The sequence below is a fragment of the Pimephales promelas genome, chromosome 1, assembly GCF_988280905.1.
Source record: "Pimephales promelas chromosome 1, fPimPro1.hap1.1, whole genome shotgun sequence".
NCBI classification, from domain to species: domain Eukaryota; kingdom Metazoa; phylum Chordata; class Actinopteri; order Cypriniformes; family Leuciscidae; genus Pimephales; species Pimephales promelas.
In genome coordinates this window covers 31,022,832-31,041,834 of record NC_142769.1, presented here as the reverse complement: position 1 = coordinate 31,041,834, position 19,003 = coordinate 31,022,832, and the positions used below count along the sequence as shown (strand labels likewise).

General features: G+C 37.7%; 1 protein-coding gene across 5 annotated transcripts in view; it reads right to left on the bottom strand.

Moving 5' to 3' along the window:
- Window positions 1–18,931, bottom strand: part of nkd1 (NKD inhibitor of WNT signaling pathway 1) — an 84,019-nt gene extending 65,088 nt beyond the window's left edge. For 3 of the 5 annotated variants that reach the window (XR_005620277.2, XM_039657277.2, XM_039657297.2), the window contains exons 1-2: window positions 18,876–18,931; window positions 15,077–15,222 (exon numbers count right to left, since the gene is read on the bottom strand). The gene's annotated coding sequence lies outside the window, so the exon portion shown is untranslated. Of the gene's footprint in view, window positions 1–15,076; window positions 15,223–16,023; window positions 16,120–18,317; window positions 18,465–18,875 lie in introns of those variants that run through there. The other 2 variants (XM_089129483.1, XM_089129484.1) reach the window with 2 other exon arrangements.
- Window positions 18,932–19,003: the final 72 nt, after the last annotated feature.

The window sequence follows — 19,003 nt, the reverse complement described above, 5'->3', positions numbered from 1 at the left end:
ACAAGCAGCAGAAACAATTATTTATTCCTTTTGATGTGGGGTTTTGAAGTTATCCCTCCATCCTTTTTCAGCACCCCCCATCAAACCTCTCACTCGCTCGCTCTTTCTCTATTTCTCTCATCTTCCCCTCCCTTTCCCTCTTGTCTGTTTTTTTTTTTTTTTAAATAAGGAAACAGGGTCATGCTAGCTTATTTTGAAGAGGGGATTTGTGTTTGAGGGAGCTGAAATCGAGGCGTTGTGTCCCGCCCTGTTGGATCTGTTAAGAAAGATAGACTCTCCTATTCATTCAGCACCAATTAGAGAGAACATGCCTCACTATCAGCTCCTCCGTGCAGTGATCCCGTGCACCGTGTAGTGTGCTGCGTGTCGGATCAGTTTCCTCAAAGAAAGTGGAAAGAAAACCTCTGGAAGTGCATGGTTTTGAAATACGACTGTTTAGACAAAAAATATAGAACCAGATTCTCTACAGAATTCACTTCTATTGAATATTCATAGCTCCAGTAGATCGGTTGAGTTGCCTGTAGTTTCCTTGGCCTTGACTGTGACCTTTTGATAAATGACTGTTCAAGGTAAAATTTAAGTTATTGACAGAATTTGTAGTCCCTCAGAAAAAAAAACAACAACTTTGTGAGTTACAATAAGGCACCTAATGGAAATAAATGGGGGCCTATGCTAATATACATACATAGACTAACAAACTTAAATGCTATGCCTGTTAACATGAGATTAGTAAAATAGATTAACTCACTGACCTTCTGTGTGTGAAGTTATATCTTATCTCTCAACTTCACTGCCATGAGGACGACTTGTCTTCTTCCAATTATCTCTAAAATGCCTGATTATGAAAACAGCTCTAAACAAAAGCTGCCTTCTTCGTCTGTACTATCCAGGTTTATTATTCTCAGCTAATGTATGCCACCCACAGATACTGCAATAGAGTAGAAAGTGCTAACAAAAATATGAACTTCATATTTTGACCTTTAAAGAAAGATACTGGGACCATTTTTCCCCATTGTAGGTCTAGTATATTAATCTAACCATGATTTTCGCTTTTCAAAAAAAAAAAAAAAAAAAAAGTGGTATATTTCCATAGTTTTCCGAGAGAGAGTGAGAGAGAGAGAGAGAGAGAGAGAGAGAGAGATATTATGGTTATTATTACTTTCAGCCAGGTTTATTAGCATGCATTGTTTTTAGATGCTGGATGTACTATTACTGTCTCTGGCCATAATTGTTTACCTGTTGACACGTGACAACATTTTTAAGCCAGAACAATTGGGAAATGGGTAGAGTGAAAGAAAGTAAACGTTTCTGTCATGTTTTTTTTTTTTAAAGTCGGCATGAAACAAAAGTATTGATTTAAGTATTGCCTATTGTTATGTATATCTGAAGAAAACAGACAAACAAGAAAAATATATAAAGGAGCGAGGACTTAATTTTGTCTATCGGGAATTGATTGGATCATTGTTGTTGGCTATTGCTGTGATCTCATGTGAATGACAGTCTGTGAACAACACATAAATAAATAAAAATATATATGATGTGCATGGATAAATCATATGTAATAATATGCCAAAAATAATAAATACCAAATTTTGAATTCACAGCGATTTAAGTCAATGAAAGAGTCTGTTTTTTATTCTATTTCAACACACAAATGGCCTTGTCCCTCACAGGAAGGTGAAGTAATGTTGAAGTACTCAACGAAACAGTCCATTTACTGAACTTATCACTTCTTAAATCATCAAGTCTAAATCTGCATTGACAATAAAAGCAGTGAAATATTTCATAGCAACAAAAAAATAGCCTTTCGAGCTCCTTTTACAACTCTCAGCCCATAACATCTGCTGAAGCCATCAAGGCTTTCAGGCCTTCTCCAACAAAAGGCTTAAAGGGAAATCCCTTGAGACAGATTACATCAATCATGTTTAAATCGCTTTTTGTTGGGCTTTGATAATTTCTAGTCATTTAATTAGTCTTGACGCAATTCGACATTAACACTCGTGCCCAGCAGACTCGTCGACTATATAACTTGTCCTGGTAAACATAAGGCAGACCGTGATCTTGGCTCATTCATGGACAAAAAAAGTGATTATGGTTGACTGGGGGTCTGGTCCCTTTATTTAACAAACTGACCAAACAGAATAAACTAACAGCAACATATACCCCGTTTAACCGGTAACTGAATATGTCTTAGTGATCTCTTGATCACTTGTGTCCAACAGTAGCTCTTCATAGTGCCATAAAACACATTCAAAGATCTGTTTCGCATCAAGCCTTCCATTCTCTAGTTTTGGCAAGTCACTGAGCAGAGAACACATTTGATCATGCAGTATAATAGGGTTACGTAGCAGAAACTGATCTTTTGGCAGTAGCTTTTGTAGGTTTAACCACTACCCACGTCTGTAAGTCTGAAATAAATCATACAATATGAGGCTATCAATCATGAAATTATATTTCAGCTGGCACCAGTGTTAACCGCACTCCATAGGCAGCGATCCCTTCCAAAATAAGTAAACTTGTTGGCACTAGAGTGAGACGGTCCTTAAAATACAGCCTAACCCTAGCGTTTCTGTGAGTCGCGTGATGTGCCGTGGACGCAGAAATGACATCTCACAAAACACATAGACTTCAGCCAACTGTTTGAACTCAAGGCTGTAGAAAATATTTCAGAGAAATATTTGACTCACTATGCTAAAACTCCTGCTTGCCTCGATTTTAAAACAAGTTTAGTCACTTTTTCAATGTAAGCATCACGGGGAATACAGCTTTCTGTAACACTATTCTAAAAATTATGAGTAATATAGGCTTTACATTATGATGGATTAATGCAATTATCTCACACGCATGATAATGTCCCTCGGTTCCTGAGTCTGTTATGATTCCTGAAGCATGGAGTCAAACTTCACACAGAGAGAGAGAGAGAGAGAGAGAGAGAGAGAGAGAGAGAGAGAGAGAGAGAGAGAGAGAGAGAGAGAGAGAGAGAGAGAGAGAGAGAGAGAGAGAGAGAGAGAGAGAGAGAGACCACAGCACCCTTTTTTCAATAAATAAATAATTCCAAAGCTCTTGTGCAAGTGAATTCAAAAGCTACTATGCTTAATAAGACATTAATTGCCTTGCTCAAATTGTCTTAATATAATGACAAACATTTTAAATGATTAAATCACTTGTTTAATTAGCAGTAGTGAGTCTTGGTTAATTGTTTACTTAACTCACAATCAAATTTAGTGGCAACATACGGTAATATATTTCATCTGTTGTGTGTGTTTTTATAAAGCCTATTTTCTTTTTAATAGCAAACATCGGAGAGACATGAAGGCCGCAAAGCATAAAACATGAAACCTTTGTGTAAGTTTCTGCAATTTCAATACAGCCTTGAAGGACAACACAGAGCTTGTAAAGCATTTAATTTCTGTTTTATAAGCAGCTTTATTGTGCCTCTCAGCCTCCCTGCTTCAAATCGCTCTTTAATTAAACTCCAGCTAATTACACAACTCTGGAATGGCTGTTTCTGCTCCCCAGGAATGAGGGGACTTTCAAGAGCGGCTGTTTATAACTGAACATCAACTGACACCCAGAGATTCATTGCTTTCTCTGCATTACAGCCAGTGACTGGCTAGTGGCCAGTAAAACACAGATTTAGATCAACAGGAGTCGAGTGAATTCACCCGACTGTAATTATGTTAGATGAATTTGCTATAGGGAGTCGATTACTGTGTAATTATCATAAACACACACGCACAGTCTGCAAACTAGAAAGGGCTTGAAAACTTTTGGACACCTTCGACTTTGATTCATATTTAAAACTGAAGTAAAGTCAGATGAGGTTAAAGTCTGTCTCACAGTTTCAAGATTCGGTTTAAGACCGAACACTATTCAGAAGATCAGTGCAAGAAAAAGTAGCATCAAATAGCAAAAAGAAAGAGTGAAAGAATGAAGAACTGGAATGTTGTTTATTACCACAGAAAATGATTCTACCTCACAATGGAAAATGTGCATTACACAACTGAAGTCTGGGATGAACATACAGTACAAAAAAAAACAAGGTAAATCACTATGTCCTATTTGAAAGAAGGCCTAATCCTGTCTGTGAAACCAGGCCAATAAATATCATTATTATTTAAACAAATATTTTTGCAAGATTTAACAAAAATACAAATAAAAAAATGATAAAAAAAATAGGCTACATAGACTATAACATAGACTATAAAGTTTTTCAATTGATTACCCAAATTATGTCAAAATAAAGTACTGGTAATTTTTTTTCAGTGGTCCGGAGCATGCCAGAAGCACTGTCAATACAGTTTAAATTTAGTTTAATTTATTCTACCCTTGGTTAAATACAAATAGCATTTGTCGAGTCCTAATTTGTTAAATATTTCAAATATTCATAAGGTCAAAAAAGAGATATTATTATAGTCTTATTTGATATGTTCCATATCCAAGTTCAAAAATGACTGCTGTCATAATTTAAAGCCTGTTGGATGAGAGTTTGTAGCGCAATACTCTCTTGAGCAACATGCCATTGCTGTCTATGTCCACTGATTTGTCTCTTTAATATTGTAGTGTTGGTCACAGAGGAAATATGTACTGAAGAGTCTGGAAATGATTGCTATCTTAACAAGAAGAAATGTTCCATTTAGTGATATCTTTTTTATTTTGATATGCAGCAACAATTTTAGAGCTTCTCCAGACATCTTGTGTGGTGTTCACTTATTTAAAGAAGTACTACATGTTCCCTTTTAAGATAGCAATACTAAAAATCCCAATCCATGAAAGCAGAAGAAATGAAGGTGTTTGACAGGCTGCTGTGGGTCCATTCATCTGTCGGATTCTCAGGGGAAATCAACCCCCCTGTATGCTTCCTGTAACGTGGTCCACATGCCGTTAACAAGTCCCCTGACTCCAGTTGACAGACAGCCAGACGGAAAGATTTAGTAAAGTATTGCTCACTAATGCTCTATCTGAAGTTATCAGAGAAAATGGATGTCATTAAATGTGATGAATGATGACAAAGTAGGGTTTCATCTTATATTTAAATTTAAGATCAAATGTCTTAATAAACTTCAAATTGCATATAAATGGATAAATAGACCCTGAGCAGCATAATCGACAAATGCTAACCAACACTAACAATCACTTTTCAGACATGACCGGACAAATGCAAATCGAACATTAAAACAAGTGCTGACCAATGGCAACAGAGGCTGACCAGCAGGGCAGAACTTAGGGGGCTGGGGGCTGAGTTTATGTTTGGGCCCTCCTTAGTGTATTTGTGCTACTCCATGATGTTTGTAACAAATTTAGTGGTATGTCAGTAACGCTCTTTTTAGTTCCAGTCTCCATGATACCCTCCTTCAAAAAAAAAAAAAAAAAAAAGCAGTGTGCTCTGATTGGTTGGCTGGACAGTGTGTTTTGCTTTGTCAAATATACTTCAATAATTTTTCAGATAAGTTGGCCCTCACCAGACTGCTCCTCCCCCATTATAGTTATAAATGTAAAACAAATATATAAAAACAACATTACAGTGCCTTTTGTAAACTTAAAATAAATGCAACTTCGATGAGCTAGACACTTCTTGCAATAACAATAATTTAACTGTAGTCTAAGCTAAACCTGTCATAATGAATTTAAGCCCAAACTTAATCATTTTTCTGTATAAAAACATTCAGAAATGTGCGTACACATCCTTAGCAAATGAGACCCATGTCAGCTCTGAATTCCCACCTTTATGTCTGTTTAAGAATTAGTCTTTCACCATACACATACACACACAAATGAAATCCTGGATACTCAGTTTATCTGCTTGAGAATTCTTCAAGAAAAATGCTATAAGACATGAAATAATGATAAAAAAGCACAACCCCACTGATTTTCCATTTTCTCTGTTTTCATCAGAACAGCCAGTGCTTGCTGTGTGAATGATCCCTTTATCTCCGTTTCATTAGTGTGTATGTGTGTCTGCGCTGCTCTTGGCGGGGACAGAGCGTCGGTTAGACAGTCACTTCCTGGTGTCTGTGATGTTCAGGCAGATTACAGAGATGCTTTGAAGCTTTGGCTCCTCATGTCTCTGGTGACAGAACGAACAGACCCCTGCCTTCTGCTGCCGTACACAGAACTGAGCACACTGACGAAAGGCCCCACGCTGAACCTAAGCCTCTCATCTGCTTTATGCGTTTCCTTTCCTTTCGTTCTGTGAACAATAAAGCCACACCTATTTAATCTCAATCCAGGGGCTTTAGAGAGAGGGAAATTACATGCATAATGTGGGATGTCCGACAGAGCTAAAGGGGAAATAATGGCTGGTCATTAATCTACCTTAACTGCAGCCATCCAAACTTTGGTGAAGTCATTTATCAGAATCGTCCACCTTGTTGCATGGTGTAGGGCTCACCAAGAAACTTAAAAGAGAGACACAATGACAAAGAGACTCAATATGCCGACTCAGACCTGGACAAAGATGATATTTGATAATCAAGTATTTGATCATCTGTCTCCTAGGATTAAAAGCAGAGCTTCAAGCTATAAGAGCAGTAAAATGTCAGTCTGAAAGGTGATGATAAGAGCTGAGGGACAAACAGATCTGTCCCCAATAGTAAAAATTCATGAAGCAAGCCATGTCTGGAATTTACTCCACACTGGTTTAAGCTCACCTGGAGCCTGGAGAAAAAAAGTCCCCCCTGGGGTAAACTGCTATCTGTTTTTGTTTAATATATAAAATGTATCAGATATCATGTTCTGTTTTTCTTTTGAAGTGTCATTATTGTAAAATATTAAAGGGTTCCCACTCTTATCTTTCAGTGATATTTTTCCAGGACATTTTCAATTTCACTAAAGCAGAAATAAAAGACATGGTTCAAGTAATATATTCCTCTAACCATAAGTCTTTAAAATTCAAAAAGTTTATGGCCATGACTCTGCCAAGAAAGGAACACTACCGAGACCACGTAGGGGAGGTTAATATGTGAAGAGTACATCCTATGGACTCACCAAATGGGAGTACTACATAGGGAAGTAGTCCCTGTGGGGGACTCCACCTGATAAGGGAGAGACTACAGGCCACGGCGACTGGCGACAAAGACTAACAATACAAACGCAAATGGTGCAAAAAATAAATAAATTAATTAATTAAGTTTAGAAACATTTTGAGTCCTCCCTCCCTTGCCTCACAAGTGCCTTGGTCACTGCCTGCTTTCCAATGTTGCCAAGCCTGCAGTATTAGTGGGTTGTTTTTCAAGGCGGTGGGTATAGCGACAACAATAATGTGATATTTACCAGGGAAACTCCACCAACTTACATACAACATACTTGGATTTTACCCCCCAGAACGTAATTGGATAAGTTTGAATCTCTCTGTAGGGATAAGGTGCGGTCTTGAGGGATTTAACCTCTGTGTACCTCTCAGGAACCTATAATTAGGACATGCTTTTTCCAGAGACCTGCCACCCACACTGGTGTTTTTTTGCTATTGCAGCCATGTACACCTCGTAGACTCGAAGACTTCATGAGTCTTCACCTTGGGAAGAACACAATGTAGCGAAATGGCACCACTTCAAGGCATATAGCCATGTAGTAGAGGGGGTTCTAGTCTGCGTTATTGTGTCTAGGCCTCTGAATTCCTCCTTGTCCAAGGAACAGGGCCTGGTTGCATGTAAGCTCTTAAGTTAAGAAAACCCTTAGTAAGGTTCAGGGTACTCTTATACCCATTTTCCACCAAAAAAAGAACTGGTTCAGAACTGGTGCTGCTTCAAAGTTGGTTCGGAGTTGGTTCAACTTGCGAACCGCTTCAGAACCTATTTGTTTTTCCACTGACTAGAGCGCCCAGGGAACGATGTCGTTCCGTCACTGTGTAGCTAAAAACGCTTGCAAGTACAACGTTACTTTGGGATTATCTCTAACTCGTGTACCAAGAAAGCTTTAAAAACAATTGAAATATGTAAGTCTTTTAATCTTTTCATTTGATATGTAATCTTTTCTGATAAGTTATGTACCCCTGTCTTGTGTCTTTTTTTTTTCTTTCCATTTATTTGTTCTATATTGTGACTGTTTTCTTCTTTGCTTATAATGTCTTCAATAAAAAAAAATTACAAAAATAGAAACGCTTGGGTTAACTTCAAGCATAGCAATTACAAAGGCGGACTCCATCGTGTTTCTTCTACTGGCTTTGCGATATTATGGTCAGAAAAGATGTTTAGAACACATCTAAACCCGCTCCAGCCCGCGACGTAAGCATGACGTGGTAAAAGAACGGTTCTAGTCCAGCAAAGAGTTGGTGCCGCTTTGGAACCAGTTCTCCTGGCCGAGAACCGGTTCTTTGGATGTTGAAATTTCGCGCGCAGTAACACAGTCTCATCCCAAGACGTCATATAACTGACGTCTTGGGACGTCTTTTGACCATACGTCAATATCCGCCTTTTTAGGGCCCCCTTAAATGTCGGTAGATGGCGATCCCGGGCCGTCATACAACTGACGCTTTACCTTTAACGTCGGTTAGGTGACGGGTTAGGTTTAGGGTTAGGTTTAGGTCTGGGGTAGAGTTAGGATCCCATAACCTCATTTACCGACGTTTAAGGGGGCCCTAAAAAGGCGAATATTGACGTATGGTCAAAAGACGTCCCAAAACGTCAGTTATATGACGTCTTGGGATGAGACCGGGTTGCGCGCAGGCACCGGCTCCGAACCGGCTCTCAAAATGCTTTGGTGGAAAAGGGGCTTTAGTGAAACAAGTCCTGAAAATTTATGAAAGAACATATATTAAATGATATTTATTCTTATATGATTAGTTAATTGCATTTGATAGATTTTGCTTTCAAGAAAACATTTGCAATCTATTTGAAAAAGGAGTTTTAATGCATGTTTGGCCTGATTTTTGTGTTGTATTTCCACTGTTCTGACCAGCGTGTGGCGTTTTGAACGCTTGGAAAGAGAAACATTTTGTGAAGTTGGTTCAATTGATTTGAAGCTTTGAAAAAAATGGTTTCTCCCATCACTACCCTATGGTAAGGCAGTAGGAACTGGCAATATGGGAAAGTATTGTGGCAGGACCAGCTATTTATGGGTGCTTCGTTTCCTTCCCTTGCATCCTTTCCTTGCGTCTCAGCTCCACCCCCTGTAGGACGCGAGGGAAGGAAGCGAGGAAATGAAAGGAGGACAGAGGAATCGAATAAAAGCTTTTTTATATACATTGGAATAATTGATGACTCGAGCGTCACTCCACAGTGTCATCAGCGGCGCTAAAAGGATCTGCCCTTATGTTGTTGAAGTTTGGTTATTTAATAAATTCATAATAAATAATAATAAAGATATGCTATACTGTTGAAAATCTGAGATGTGTGGTTTATATAAAATGCAAAGGTAAAGTATAAATTAAAATGATTGTGACCGATGTGAAAGGGGAGGAGAATTGACACATGCGTCACGTTTAGTCAATATAACAGTTCCGCGTAGGATGCACCTGTGTATCCTCGCTTATGACTCCTCAGGAAGCCTCCTCACTCCTCGACTCCTCGCGGTGTAATTAGAGAATTGAGATGTCCTTCAAGATGGCTGAGCTCGATCGGTTTCCGGGTCATAGGAGGGAGGACGGAGGAGCGAGGAGACGAGGAGGGATATTGAGAAGCACCCAATATATGTGGCAAACGGAAGAAAACCAACAAAGAAGCAGACCATAATCAAAACTCAGGAGAGGGCTCCCTCTAGTGGCTGGCTGAATGGGAAATAATTGTTGCAAATGTGATGATTCATGAGATTCATGATGAGTCATGATTAATAACAGCATAATTCAATAAATGACAAGAGAATTATGGTGTAGAGGAAATGTAAGGGTGAGGTATCTAAATCTGTTTTATTCCTAATTACATTAAAAATGGATTTGTTGCATATTTTGTTACCTTTGAGGACATTTGTCTAAGCAGAGAGACTCATGGAATCAGATTTTCTCTTTAAGGGTTCTGATTATTTAAGTTAAAAGAGATTTCAGGCAGAATGACAGCAACTGGTCTTTATAGTAAGTGCTGCAGCCTGCAGGTCACAGCTTGCCTTTTCTTCTAATCTGTCTTTTCCTGCTTTTTCCATTCTCCTTCTTACTCTGTCCGTCTCTCCCGCATGCCCTCTCCCTCTTTGCCTCTTTTTCTTCCTCTCCTGCCCTCCTCTTCACGATAAACACAGCGAGTCACAGTCTGAAGCACACCAGAGCGTTGTGTGTGTTAAAAACGTTTCCCAATGGCAGCATCACAGTTTGTATGAACTTTTCAAACGTCTCTGAATCTGGTGGAAGACCATCATGGCGCTCCTTGGCTTTGAACGGTTATTCTCCTGTGAATTCTCCTCTCCAAAGGGCCTCTGCCTTCAGAGGCTCACGGAGAAGAAAGGCCTCGAGCGACAGCTATCAGTACCCCCCACCCTCCTTTTCTTCATCTCTCACACACACACACACACACACTGCCTCCCCCACAGTGTCTCTCATCAGAACAGGCTGTTAAAAAGCCCAATACTTTCATTATAAAAGGACCTTAAAAACAGAATAATACATTAAAGAAGCTTAAACATCAGAAATAGCCTGCTACAAAAACAATAAGTAAGCTAAATAAAATATTCATTAGAGTAATTGGATCAGAGAACAGTGAGAGAGTTACTGGAAATGGATGTTGCTGACGATGACAGTGTATCAGATCCATGTGGCAAGGCAAACCTAGAAGTCTATTTGATTTTAGCTTTCATCCTCCATTTCTCCTTCATGTCTAGACTGCTGAAGCCTGTTTACCTCTCATGGAGGAACGAATTTTAGAGGACATGGGATGATGCTTCTAGTTATAGGCATTTATGGTCTGCAAAGATCCAAACTGTGAATTTGAGATTGAAGAATAAAGCTTTCAGGCCAGTGATCACTGCCTTTCTTTGTGGATATTTTTCCACAAGTCCAAAAGAGAAAATTAAAGTACATCATTTTAAATACAATTTAAAAAGAAACTGCTAACTCATTTTTAATTGACATATTTAAGAGATAGTTCTGTCATCCTTTACTCACCTTCATTTTGTATCAAATTTAAATTTTCTGTGGAATGATATTTTAAAGTATGTTGTTAACCAAAGAGTTTTAGTCACTACTGACTTGCATGGACCAAAAATAGAGAAAGAGAGATAGAGAGAGATTTCTCTAAATATCTTTTGTGTTCCACAGGGGGGAAAAAAAAGTCATAGAGGTTTGGAATAACATGCGAGTGTGTAAATGATGACAGAATTTTTATTTTTGGGTGAATTGACTCATACATGATGTTATAAACAAAATTTGTCTGTATGTTTCAAAAAGACCCATTCGGCAAGTGCGTGTATTAGAGCTATAAACACTGAGCTGATACTGAATCAAAAATGTTTTAATACCATCTGCCATCAATTTCTACTGTCTTCTGAGTCCATCGTGTCTCATGTGAAAATAAATTAGTCAGGGAGAGAGAAATATTTCGGCAGGTGGCCTCCATTCATGATGACAGAATTACAGTATGAATATACCTAGAATGGGTTCATTGACTCGTTTTCATCATTGTGAAGGACAGTTATAGATATATATATATATATATAACTGTCCTTCACAATGATGAAAACGAGTCAATGAACCCATTCTAGGCGCTCTGGTTTAGGTCACTGTGTGCAGGCCAGATAAAAAGATAATCATTTCCTTTGAGGAGGGCAGGGGATGAGACCAAATGTTTCAATCGAACCCAGGCTGCAGCAAGAAGAAGCAGTTATCCACCATTGGAATGGGACTGTCACGTTGTGTTTATGATTGTATGTTCCTTTGTGGATGTCTCAATCTCTTTATCATGGCTGAATAGGTGAAATCTGACACGAGTTCGCTAGAAATTTAGAAGGATAGTTCACCAAAAAATTTTAAATTCAGTCATCAATTACTCAGGCTCGTGTTGTTTCACATGTTGTTTCACCTCTGTATGAGTTTCTTTCTTTCGTGGAAATGAGAAGTTTATGAAAGTGAATGTGGGCTGAGGGTGTCTAGCTCCATACAAGTGGTCCATATGGCTTGTGAGCTATATTTGATCTCTTCTATAGTCAAATGATAGTTTTGTGTGAAAAACAGACTGATGTCACTTTTCACTGACAATTTTCATGGTATCATCCACTAGTTCTCAAATAAATGACTTTGTGTAGATCCACAGAATTAATCATTGGATCATTGGTGCTCAACCTTTTTGATTTCAAGGGCTCCCACAGCCCACGGCATTCTAAAGTTTGTGATTTACTCTAAATTACAATAAAAAAAAATAAAAAATAAAAAAAAAAAAAAAGGTTTGTAAGAGTTTGCCAAACCTATAAAATGCATAAAAATGCCCATGAAGTTATAAGATGTTATTTATTTAATTTTCCAGTTGTAGACATCACACTTTTAAAATTAAGCTACCTCATATATTTATCGAGACCTTGGGAACATTGGTTCTTGAAAGTAACATTTTATTTTAATGCTTGTTTTTGTTTAAAATCATTTTAAATCATCTTCAGGGCCTCTTGGAAGTTTGCTGAGGCCCTTAGTGTGTCCTGGTTAAGAGCCACATAGCATTAGATGCATTGCATTAGGTCTGATGCCCATGACAACCATGGCATTTGCTATTAAATGCCATCAATGCACCATTTTTGTAGTCCATACAACTTCTGTGGTCCATTTTATAATTATGGTGGTGAAGGGGAAGTTCAGTGAATAGTAATTCAGTCAATAGTAATTGGGAAACGGCAGGTGACAGCCAGCAAAGCGTGGCGGACAGTGGGGAAAGACCATTTGACAGTGGGAAAGACTGCAACAGGAGTGGGCGGATCAGTCACCTTCCCTACTAGCGACCTGGAAGTTTTAGGACGCAACGTCTGTGACTATGAAGCAGCATAAGAGAAAACACCCCGAGAGTTTGTGTAACAACATTCTTTTGTCCGTGGATTCAGGGTTAATAAACATATTGATTCTTCTTGACCTAAGCGCTGCATTTGAAACAGTCTGCCATGAAATACTGATCTCTCGATCGGCTTTCCGATATCTGCATTTTTATAATAATTTTATTATATATTATATATATATTAATTATCTTTTTTACCATTTATGTTTTTTTTCTGCATTGTGGCCGATTTGTAGAGAGTTTGTGTTTGTCAATTTCCCATTCATTTCCTATGGTCAGTCAAAATTTTTGGTGTGTATGTGTATAAAAAGTGTGTTTGTGTGGGAGTGTTTTGCACTCATGGTGTTTTAGAGTGTCACCGCTTCATTGGTGAACACTGTTTTTTTCTGGATCATGGCTGATTTGTAGATTGTGCACACAAAAATTCTCAGACTTTTTGGGTTTTTGTCAATTTCCCATTCATTTCCTATGGTCTGTCACTTTTGACCGAAGAGCACAAGTGTGAATATTTTTTTACGGCCACTTGATCCACTTGATTTTTTTTTATCAGAAATGACCGAAGAGCACCAGAGGGATATATATATATATATATATATATATATATATATATATACAGTAAATGTGTGTAAGCGAAACTTAACTTGAAAATAAGTTAATTTTATTAACTTTTCTTAAAGCTTATTGTTACATTTCACTCACTTACATCCCTGTATTTATATTGTCTATGATAAACAGCTGTAAAATGATTCATGATTGCTAAAAGGAGGTCTCTGTAACAGCGTTAATTGATCTCACTGATGTTCTCTAGTAAAAACAGAGTAGTCTGAGTATTTGTTGAGTTTTGTGAGCCAAAGTTTGATTTTAACAAAAGAGAATATGTTTTTGACTAAAATGTTTGAATTTGATGTGGAAGTTTGAGGTTTGTACAAGGTAGTTTTGAGATTGTGTTTATAGTTGTGAGAAATGGTGAATTGTTTCATGAATTCTTTTAGCAATCGAGAAAATTTTATAATTTTAAATATTTTTTTCATTTTATTTTAATTAAAGTTTCAGTTTAGCTTAGTTTTTTAAATGTCTGTTTATTTTTAGTTCAGTTCACGTTTATTTAACAAAAACGTTTTTTTTTTTGTGGTTTTAGTTAACTATAACCATGGCTGGGACTGTGCTTTTAGCGGAAATAGGTAGATAGCCACTCCAAGACAATTTGTTATCACTTTATTAACATTCGACTCTATGATGGCTTGATGTAAAAGGGGAAAGCTCATTTTGCTCATAGCTTGGGTAAGGAATGTAGTGTTCCTATAATGAATCACTTTGAGTGTTTAATCTACTATTATTTGATTGGGAACGAGTTAAAGATAGCTTCTTCTTTTGGAGCAGAAGTCCCATGTTTGGGAGCCAAGGTAAACTAAAACTATGCAGAGCTCTAAGATTACATGTCAGCAGAGACAGATAATGCACCTCGTGTGCACCTGATGAAGGAGTCTGTCTCTATGCAGGCTTAAGAGTACCAGACACAGACAGTTACCGTCCTAAGCAGAACCAGGACCCTATAGCTTTAAACTGCCATGCTAAAACAAATCGCTATAAATCTAAAGCTAAGCTAAGCTGAGCAGACCCACAGTCACCTCAGGCTGGACTTCAAGACTTCAAAGAACACCTGGCCAAGAAACCTAGAAATCCATCTGAGGCTAATCCAGATTTTATTTCGTTCGCTTATGAAACATGTCCGACATACAAAATTAGGGCTAGTGTCATTCCAAATCACAGAAACGCTATCAGCTGTGTTTACATACATATGTGGAAAATAGAAAGTAAATGCCAACATAGCCTAAAGATACATTCAAGCAAGTCAAATTAGTCACAGCACCAGATCTTAAGAAACCAGCTGAGTAAACAGTGCAAATGCGTTTCACAGTTTAGGGAGTTTTGAGAGATTGCATATTCTGGTCCGTCTGTGTAACTGATACATAATTGTGGCATCCTTTCGAGTCCCTTTAATGTTCAAAGTTAAGGGGAAAACAAGACCAGCCCTGTGTTAAATCTTAACGGTAAAATGAATCACCAGAACAAATGTGATGATTGTCCCCAAGGGCTTGTGGCTGCTTTGATGAGAAATCCATCCAACGCACTGTTTTCAAAAGACACTGAAAGTCATTGACTTGGAGAAAATGAAACTGACCCACCTCTTTGTGCTCTTGGATCCATCTCTTCATTAAAGTTTGGATGTTGTAGTCATCAAATTCTCTCAGTTTTCCATAAATGCAGCATAAGAGAGCAGAATACCTTGGCTCCATGTTCCATTTTTAAAACATGGAATATGATTCAAACCCTAATTTGATAAAAAAAAAAAAACATTTTATTATTATTTATATACTATTATAATATACCGCATATAGTTTTAGTACATTTTAATACTTTATTTAAATTATTTGCCATGGCAGCATTTCTAATTTTTTTAAGTTTAAGTTTTTCATCTAATATTTTATTCCAGCTTTATTTCAATTAGCATTTTTTTTTTTTCACAGTAATAGAGTTTACAATAACAACACTGGTTGGGAAGAGTGATAATGTCTTCACACACATATTAACAGCCTTTGCCCTTTGGCTTTACAAGTAACACAATGCATATTATAGGATGAGCAATGGTAACATCAATGCCATGATTTTTAAAATAAGATTTATTAAAGTGATTCATTTCTAATGGTGATAGCTTTAATATTACTAATAATCAATAAAAGGATTCAAATGGCATTACAAAAAGTATGTGATGGAAAAGAAGATTAAGTCCAACATGTCTATTCAAACAGGGATAGCTTTCCTCAGATTTAAGGCCTGTTGCAAATAGACACAGCATAGCTTAATATATAGCCATTAAATCGGTGTGTGTGTGTGTGTGTGTGTTTCTTTATATGAGAGATAAGAGCAACATCTGCAGGAGGCTATGATAAATAGAACCTTTGGGTGAAGCGGTCATTAATAAAGCACAGCTATCAGAATCAAGGATTGTAAAAACGTTTTATAATTAGCAACAAACGTATTTCAAACTTCAACATCACGTAGCCAGGGTTTGGAAATGGAACATATAAACTATGAAATCATGAGCTCAAACAAATTCATAGATGCCACCTACTTCACTCCAAATAGAACGCCGCCATATTTACGACCGATCTCGCCCGGTATGGCCACCCAAACTGCCCATTTGAATGAGAGGAACAGACAGAGATACCTAGAGAAAATTTCAATTTTAGGCTCCGATCCTTATATGAAGAGTTCAGATGCAAAAGCCTCTAAATGCCATTTGAAATTTTCTTCTTTAATGATGATTTTTATCAAACTTGTATATTTAAGTTCAGTAATTTCACTTAAATAACAATTTATAGGTAATCATCATTGCCATTTAAGTGAAATCACTGAACTTAAATATACAATCTTGATAAAAATGATCATTCTAGAAGAAAATTTCAAATGTCAAATTTCAAATTTCACTTAGAGCCTTTTGCATCTGAACTCTTCATGTGTTCCCCTCTGTTTTCTTTTATCCATTATTATCTGCCCCAGACTTGCCTTACATCTTGGGCATAACCCCTCCCCATAGGCTACAGTGGGGATTGCTTTAAAACTTTCAAGAGTACCGATGCCTATCAATATGCTCTGACTGGATGAGTGAAAGACATAAATGTGCAGCACCTCGCCACCAAGGATTTATTTAATCATGGGAAATGTAATAGGTATTATTTAAAAAAAAAAAATCAAATGTAGCTTTATGGTTGCCAGCTGTTAGTCACGGCTCACGGGCCACGGCTAACTGTTATTGACATTTAAACATAAAGTTGTTTGTTTTTGTCCATTCAGACACGAAACAGAGCTCAATACATTACTTGCGTGCTGTATAGGGGAATACGGCTGCACGCTTTGGCTCGGGTGTGTGTGCACAGAAAGATGAGACATGATACAATATGAGACAAGAAGCTCTTCTCTTCGAATGACAGCCAACCACTTCTTTCTTCTATCCTATTGTTTTTGTATATAAAATACCAGTTTGGGCCCAGGGTTCCTCTTTCGGCTGTTCGTGTAGCCAACTGCACAACATATTGCAGGCATTACTGAGACCGTTGGTTGTAAAGATGGCGGCGCAAAGCTACAGTGATGTCATGTGACCCGAATGAATATAATCACTGATCTATAGAAAGACTGGATAGTTCATGACGTCATAAACAGTGAAGCCACTGCGCCGCCATTTTGGTATTCCCAAGTGTTCAATGGAATCAATGGGAAATTGTATGATTTGACAAAGAAAACATTACATAACAAGACACGTTTTTAAATCTAAAGTCTCCCTGAACAGTCTTACAATGCAAACATCCTAACATTTAAATGGGTATTTGTTTTTTAGTCAGAAATTGTTCCAGCTTACCAAATATTAATAAGGCTATATGTGAATTGTGTAAATATAGCTTTCTGGTCGTGTTTTACAGATAGATCAGTAGTCTTTATAAGTATTTGATTAGTTAGCAAGAAAGTTCAGGAAATGCAAATGTTCAGGAAATGCATAGTACAAATTGTATGGGTTAATGTATGCCTATTTCACCTCTTATTTACCCCTTATTTACACTGCACATGTCTGCTGCGAGTTACACCTAAGACATGGCTACCGGAGCTGGTGGTTGTACCCCCAAATCGGCAAAAATCACGTGGAAATGGTCCTGATGTGAGTTGACACCACGTGAAGGACAGAATAAAACATTGTTGGAGCCGTAATGCGCCGCAGATGTGTGCAGTGTAAATAAGGGGTTAGGCCTACTCCGTTTGCAGTGCATATTTTTTTACCACACCCACGTTAACAGGTTGGAGCTTTCACTGTATGCGGATGCCCTTCAAGACTTTCCAGGTGCGGTGCGTATAGCTGTGCAGAGAGCTGTTCCCTCACCGAGTCTATTTTTGCTAAGCTGCAGGCTCTGAATTAAAGTGACAGTGTAAAAAAAATGGTAAATAAATCCATTTAATTGAATTTTTAAGAAGTAATGCATTGAATAATACGTTTTTTAAGGTTATCGGGTTTAAACTTGAATAGGCCTACTGTGAAAGAATGTGTAGTAAGTATGCATTTATTTTATAAAAGACGCTGATAATACAAATAATGATTTGAAATAAAAAATTGAGAATAAAGGTTGTTTTTGGTACAGATGTTGCTCTGCAACACGTTATTAACTGTTAGAGGTAGATGGACTCTGCTCTTTTGAAGCTGTCAAATGGGGGGTCGCTATTGTGATTATTGCTGCTCTGAGGCTCCTTATCGGCAAACGTTACTGATGAATGTTTTATCATTTGTTTTTGAAGAAGAAGCATAGGCTAATCTTGCCTCAGAGAAAACAACACGGAAATAGCGACAATTGTGCATATAACTAGCTTACTAAAGTTACTTACGGGCTTAAATTACAATCTGTGGGCAGTTTTTCAAGGTCCTTTTGTGAACTTCCTTCTGTTTTACACTTGCATGGTGCACAGGGTCATCTTAAAATTGTATAGCCGTCGGAGATCCCAATCTCTGTATAACGGTCGTTGGAGCCCTCTGCTGGTAGGGAATCGTAAAATGGCCGCTCGAACACATCCGGTAGCGGTGACCGTTAGAACGCCATGAGTTATTATATCCAGTCATTATGTACATCAGTGGCCCAGTATGGTTTGCGTGCATTTATTTACATTCCTTTTATAGAAAACTTAGTAATAACTTTAAGTTATTTATGGGACATACTTTGTTAGTGTGGGGGCTGTTCCGAAATCCATGGATAATCTGCCATACCAAACAAGACAGAGATATAGTGATGTTTACACTAAATTGCTGGTATCCTACTGTAAAGTACAATAGAGTGAATTTGTTAAGCTGGTTTTGTTTGTTGTTGAATAATTAACATATTTTGGAACAACGCTTTCATGTTTTTTCCCTGCTCTTTCGATGTCAAACACAATATTTATAGATCTTACCTGTTAGGGTTTTGCACATGGTTTTCCATTGGGAACGCTGTTTTTTTTTTTTTTTTTTATGTTTAACAACAGTGCCTCCTAGCGGTTAAGATTCGGCTAAGTTGCATTTTTACCTCGGGCTGTTTCTT